Source organism: Bidens hawaiensis, unplaced genomic scaffold, assembly GCF_021521415.1.
Source record: "Bidens hawaiensis isolate Kalapana, Puna unplaced genomic scaffold, B.hawaiensis_p1.1 tig00018650_1, whole genome shotgun sequence".
NCBI classification, from domain to species: domain Eukaryota; kingdom Viridiplantae; phylum Streptophyta; class Magnoliopsida; order Asterales; family Asteraceae; genus Bidens; species Bidens hawaiensis.
Window position 1 is genome coordinate 361,385 of NW_027492820.1, and position 7,398 is coordinate 368,782.

Sequence of the window (7,398 nt, forward strand, 5' to 3'; positions counted from 1 at the left end):
CCTATACATCTTTACTACTTGATTTTGATGTTTGTTGGGTTAATAACAAACCCTAGCTGGCCGATTTCATGAGTGCATATAGTTAATATGATTGTTGTTATTTGGATGATGATTTGATAAATAGATTGAATCTTGTTGCATGTTGATTGTTGTGTCTTTGATTTGAGTTCAAACACAAACCCTAATCAAGTATGTAATATGTAATTGATGTGCATGGATGGTGTTTATGGAGTCTAGAGGGTCATATGAATGCATGATAGTTCATAGGTTGTTAATATATTGAGTTTGGATGCAAACAGTTTCTGGACAGAATGTGTATTTGATGTTTAAGTGACTGTAACGAAGTATAAACATGAAAATTGGTTGAGATTGTTGGTACTACAGTAAACTAGGCTGAGTCTAGTTTCTAAAGAATATAAACTTGTAATTTTTGGACAAGTAGAAGTTAACTTTTATGATTTTACAAAAAACGTTGTGCAAAGCTGAGCTGTTAGACCTGCTGTTAGGTTATGTTGTAAATGTTATATCTCATGAACTACGAGACCAATTGGGTTGGTTCCACTTCTGGAAGTTGACTTATTGAGTTAGGAACCTAACCCAAGTGGTCTTGCATTTATTGGATTTTTCGTTTAACGGGAATTGCAAATAACATTCTGTTGTGCATGAATTTGACTGTTATGAGTTTGCTGTAATGATTTGATGATTGTGAGAAAACTATGAGGAATAAAAATGTAATAAAATATGTTCTGGAAACCTAAGACATATGTGCTTCTGTGATGATATTTGGTAAATTAATTGAGATTCTATGATCGGTGAAGTAGTACAATCTTTCTAGTACGATTTCTGTCTCGGTGAAACTAGCTGCTGAGTTTTGTGAAAATGCATGAAATATGATACTTGCTAATTTATTATCGTGTTTTGACCAAATTGCCCTTGAGGGGAATGATTGCAAGATAATTGTCGTGTTTTGACTAAAATGCCCTTGCGGGGAATAACTGCTAATTGATTGTCATAATTTGACCAAAATGCCCTTATGGGGAATAATGGCTAGTTAATTGTTATTTGTTGACCAAAATGCCCTTACGGGGAATAATTGCTAGTAACGTACGTTATGAATACATGACACGTATATGATTGCTTACAAATGTGATGTGTCACAAAAACACTTGTTAAAGTCACACACGATTCACAAACGAAACACGAAACATGTTATGTGCATAGGTATTATGTGCCGGGTCTAGAGACTCGATAGTATTCCGACACTTAGAAAAATCTCTTTGTTGTTTTAGAACGTTAGAGAGAGTTTTTCGGTGACGCGCATCTTGGTGATTTATTTTGGGAAATTCTTCGCAAACAGTGAGTTTCACTTTCCCCTCTTTAAACTGTTTTCAAACGTTTTTCACTTGGGGGAGATAACATACTCCACAACGCATTTGAGATTTTGTTATAAATTATATATCACTTGTAAAGGCTAAGTGGCAAACGAAATATTTGAAGTCCTACACATCGAACCGGTTAATATTTAGAATAGCGAGTCACTGTTGAATAGTACTACTGGGTTTGACAAACCCCACCCAACGCTAAACTCGACTGGAGGTCGAGCGGGTGTAATTTTGGCTAACACGTACCATGGTCTGGAGGACCTGGCGACAAGGCACTTAATAAACGAGTCAGCTTCGGTGTCGAACACTTAGTAATACTTGTTGTATAGACTAGCTACCTATCGATATATAATTTGACATAACACTATCTGGTAACGCAACACGCCGTAACGTTGTTACGCAAAACGCTTAACGCAAAACGCTGTAACGCTGAACGCAAACGCTAAACGATTTATTTTTATATAACTTGTGAACTCACCAACCTTGTGTTGACACTTTTAGTATGTTATTCTCAGGTAGCCGAGGCGGGCGCGCGGTTTAGGAACATGCATTGATTGAAAACGCTTTTGTCCTGCAAACTTATTTTTAACGGTTATCTTTGGTTTTAAGTCGTCCTGCGTGACGCAACTTTTGGTTAAAGGTTTTTACGCTTCCGCATTTAATTACTCGTAAACGTTTTCATGGTTTTGAAACTTTATTTTATGGTTTGATTATAACTGATGATTCCGATCCTACCAGTTCACACCCTCTGACGGTAAAACTCCATTAGTGGATTTTGAGGGTGTGACAGATTGGTATCAGAGCCATTGGTTATAGCGAACTAGAAGCTGCATGCATACTAGACTATAACCGCGACGACCCATTAGTTATAATGATACGCACTGCATAGGTTAGTGTAGTCTTGTAATCTTATCTCTTTACCTCTTTCACTCATACGCGAGCGCATACACGGCTTACCTGTAGGAATGTCGACGCCACCCTCATCATCATCCGATTCGATGACGCATGCTCACGGGAAGGAACCGCAGTTACCTACCGCCTCGCCACCCCGAGTAGTCCCGGAACTCGAAGCTCCCGCACCGAAGAGGTACCGCCTATCCGGAGGTATTTACGAAAACGACGTTAGCTGGGATTGGTACCCTAACATGATCAGACGTATGGTCTATCGCGAACAAGTTCCCCCGTTGCCTCACCCGAACCACCCTGCTTATCCCAACACCCTACCACCCATAACCGAACCTGTAGAGAGAGTTCTCGCAGATGTTGTTTCATGCTTGGAGCGTGACGTGGGTTACATGCGCTATACGAGGGAGAACGTTTCCAGAATGTTAAAAGACGGAACCGAGACTAAGGAGGAGATTGCCCGCATGGCAGCGGCAATGAAAGAAATGCAAGAGACTAGTGATCAACAGATGAAGGTTATGATGAAGATGCAAGCTGAGATGATAGACTTGAAAGACCAACTCCAAGAAGCAAGGACCTGAACCGAGATAGCTCTAGAGCGTTGCGATGTCTTACAAATGCAACTTGCTCAGAACGCAGCCGAACCTGAGGCAGAGCCTGAGGCCGAGCCTGGGGCAGAGCCTGAAGTGGAACCTGAAGAAGACCCCGAAGAGGAGCCTGGGGAAGATCCCGAGGAGGAACCCGAAGAAGAACCAGAGGAAGAACCGGCTGAGGAAGAGGCACACTCAGAGGTGTCCTCGGATGACGACATCTAGTGATGATGACACTTAGATGGAGGGGTTGTCTCCATCCGAACTATTATTTTTTCTATGATTTTAAGGATTGATTGGAAATACTTTGTAGCGAATACAATGGTTTTAATCATGAATTTTTATTTAGACTAATATGTGGTTGTGATGTGATGTTGTTTCTTATTTCTTTCTTACCTATCTTTTTATTACATGTATGGTGTGTTGTATATGAAAGAAAAATTCATGTTTAACATTTTATACTGTGATTCTAGGAAATGGCTGGACGAGGACGTGGGTAACATCAGCTTGACTGCAGCTGAACTCCAAACTCTGCTGAACGACCATGTTGCGGCCGCTTTAGCCGCACACGTTCAGAATCAAGCTGGAGGTCCGAGTGGAACGTGTACCTTCAAGAACTACCTTGACTACAAGCCCAGTACGTTTAAGGGCACTGAGGGAGCTATAGGCTTCCTGCGTTGGGCTGAGAAGGCCGAGTCGGCCTTTGAGATGTGTAATTGTCCCCCTGCCAGTAGGGTCAAATTCGCTGCTGGAACACTTGAGGATTCTGCCCTCACTTGGTGGAATTCGAACGTCCAGATCCTTGGATTGGAACTGGCTAATGCGATGAACTGGGAGGAGTTCAAAAATATGATGCGAGAGGAGTACTGTCCGAGGGAAGAAATTTCAAAATTAGAGTCAGAATTTTGGTCGCTGAAGATGGTGGGTTCGGAAATCGAAGCCTACACTACCCGTTCGCACGAGTTGGCTGTGATGTGTCCGCGGATGGTGGATCCGCCGAGCAAGAGGATCGAAATGTACATTGATGGGTTAGCACCGCAGATTCAGGGCATGGTGACGTCTTCCAGACTAGCCACGATCCAACAAGCGATCAGTTTAGCTCACAAACTGACGGATCAAGCTGTGACCCAAGGTGCGTTACCACCTAGGGGTTCGACCGTTAAAGCCCGTGACAACCAGAGTAACGACAATAACAGCAACAGCAACCCGAACAGCGGGAAGAGGAAGTTTGACAACACCAGATCTTCATCCTCGAACCTCCCACCGCAACAACACTACCGTAAGCCCGAATTCACTCGGAGCTTTAACACTCAGAATCACAACAACAACAACGGTAGCGGGCAGGTTTCGAGCGGATATGCTGGGAAATATCCAAAGTGCAACAGGTGCAACTATCATCATGTTGGCCAATGTGACCGTGCCAAGTGTCAGAGATGCGGAAAGATGGGTCACCAAGCGAAAGAATGTAGAGGAGACCTTGCGGCAAAGGGTGCTCCTAAGCCACCTATGACGACGAAGGGATGCTTTGAATGTGGGCAGGAAGGTCATTTCAGAAACGATTGCCCCAAGCTGAAACAGAATGACAACAATGGAGGTAATGGAAGTGGTAGTAGTGGTGGAAGCAATGGCAAGGGAAGAGCGTTTGTGATTGGGTCGGGTCAAGCCCGCAATGATCCGCACGTGGTGACTGGTAAGTTCCCTGTAAACGATTGTTTTGCTTCTGTATTGTTTGACACTGGAGCTGATAGGAGTATTGTGTCGAAAGCCTTTAGTCAACTCTTAGACGTAACTCCAATTCCGTTATATGCTAAGTTTCCTGTTGAATTAGCTGACGGTAAGACTATAGTAACGACTCATGTACTTGCGGGATGTAAGTTAAAACTGTCAGGTCATGTCTTTGATATCGACCTTATTCCTTTTACGCTTAGTAGTTTCGATGTCGTTGTCGGCATGGACTGGTTATCCGAGAACCGAGCGGAGATTATATGCCACGATAAGATAGTCCATATTACCACCCCTTCCGGCGAGATCATTTCGGTTCGAGGCGAGAGAAGCGGCATGACCACCAGCGTCATTACCCTTATGAAGGCGCAGAAGTATCTACGAAAGGGTCATCCGGCAATTTTGGCGCAGATTGTTGAGAAACCCGCGGAGGAGAAACGAATTGAAGATATACCTGTTGTGCGAGACTTCCCGGAAGTTTTCCCGGAGGATTTGCCCGGACTCCCTCCTATTCGTCAAGTCGAATTCCAAATCGAGTTGACACTCGGTGCAGCACCCATAGCACGAGCCCCGTATCGGCTCGCACCGGCGGAACTTCAGGAGTTGTCCACTCAGTTGCATGATTTGTTGGATAAGGGTTTTATCCGACCTAGCTCATCGCCGTGGGGAGCCCCTGTCTTGTTTGTCCGAAAGAAAGACGGGACTTTCCGAATGTGCATCGATTACCGGGAATTGAACAAGGTGACGGTCAAGAACCGTTATCCTTTACCCCGAATTGATGATTTGTTTGACCAGCTTCAAGGATCGAGTTACTACTCGAAGATCGATCTGCGATCTGGTTACCATCAGCTTAGAGTGCGCGAAGAAGATATCTCAAAGACGGCTTTCAGAACACGGTATGGTCACTACGAGTTTTCGGTTATGCCTTTTGGCCTAACCAACGCACCAGCCGTATTTATGGATCTCATGAATCGAGTATGCAAGGCGTACCTCGACAAGTTTGTGAATGTTTTCATAGATGATATTCTCGTCTACTCCAGGAACGAGACTGACCACGAAGAGCACTTAAGGGTAATTCTGGAACTATTGAAGAAGGAACAACTGTATGCTAAACTCTCGAAATGTGAATTTTGGCTTCGCGAGGTTCACTTTTTAGGACATGTGATCAACGAGAATGGTATCCATGTCGATCCTGGTAAGGTAGAGGCCATCAAAAACTGGGAAGCACCTAAGACTCCGACTGAGGTGCGACAATTCCTATGACTGGCCGGCTACTACCGGCGTTTCATCGAGGGATTTTCAAAGATTGCTCAACCCCTCACCGCTTTGACTCACAAGGGCACTAAGTACAATTGGGGTGACGCGCAAGAATCCGCTTTTCAACTGTTGAAAACCAAGCTTTGTAGCGCCCCTATTTTAGCCCTCCCCGAGGGAACGGAAAATTTTGAGGTACATTGTGACGCATCTATACAAGGTCTCGGTTGTGTGCTGATGCAACTCGAGAAGGTTATAGCCTACGCCTCTCGACAACTACGGGTTCACGAGAAGAACTACACGACCCACGATTTGGAACTCGGAGCTGTGGTGTTTGCTCTTAAGATATGGAGGCATTACTTGTACGGTACCAAGTTTACCATTTACACCGACCACAAGAGTCTCCAACATATCTACGATCAGAAGGAGCTGAACATGCGACAGCGTCGTTGGGTCGAGCTGCTCAAAGATTATGATTGTGCCATCAAGTACCACCTTGGCAAGGCCAATGTGGTGGCCGACGCCCTCAGCAGAAAAGAAACAGATAAACCCAGACGGGTGAGAGCATTGCAACTCACGATTCATGCCAGCTTACCTGATCAGATTCGCGATGCGCAACTTGAAGCTTTGAAAGATGACAATCTTCCATCGGAACTCATGCGGGGCATGAACAAACAACTTGAAACCAGATCGGACGGGGTTCGATATTTTGAGAACCGGATTTGGGTTCCACGATACGGAGAGTTGAGAACTCTAGTGATGGACGAAGCACACAAGTCCCGATATTCTATCCACCCTGGCTCAGATAAAATGTATCATGATTTAAAGGCACTTTACTGGTGGCCGAACATGAAAGCCGACATTGCCACCTACGTGAGCAAATGCTTGACTTGTGCCAGAGTCAAGATAGAATACCAGAAACCATCTGGTCTACTGCAACAACCGGAACTCCCAATGTGGAAATGGGAACACATCTCAATGGATTTTATTACGGGTTTACCTAAGACACCGACGGGATGCGATACCATCTGGGTGATCGTTGACCGGTTGACTAAATCGGCACACTTCCTAGCAATTAAAGAAACGGACAAAATGGAAAGACTGACTAGTGTTTACATGAAGGAAGTAGTGTCTAGACACAGAGTGCCTGTCTCAATCATTTCTGATCGAGATTCTCGTTTCACTTCGCACTTTTGGAAGTCGCTGCAAAGCGCACTAGGCACCCGTCTCGATATGAGCACAGCATACCATCCTCAGACGGATGGGCAAAGTGAGCGAACTATACAGACCCTGGAGGATATGTTGCGTGCCTGCGTATTGGATTTCGGAAAAAGTTGGGAACCCCACTTACCCTTGGTAGAGTTTTCGTACAATAATAGCTACCACGCAAGTATTAAGGCAGCGCCGTTTGAAGCGCTGTACGGACGGAAGTGTCGATCACCACTCTGCTGGGCAGAGGTGGGTGACAGCCAAATCACTGGTCCGGAACTGGTACTCGAAACTTCGGAAAAGATTGTTCAAATCCGAAATCGCATGGCAGTAGCACG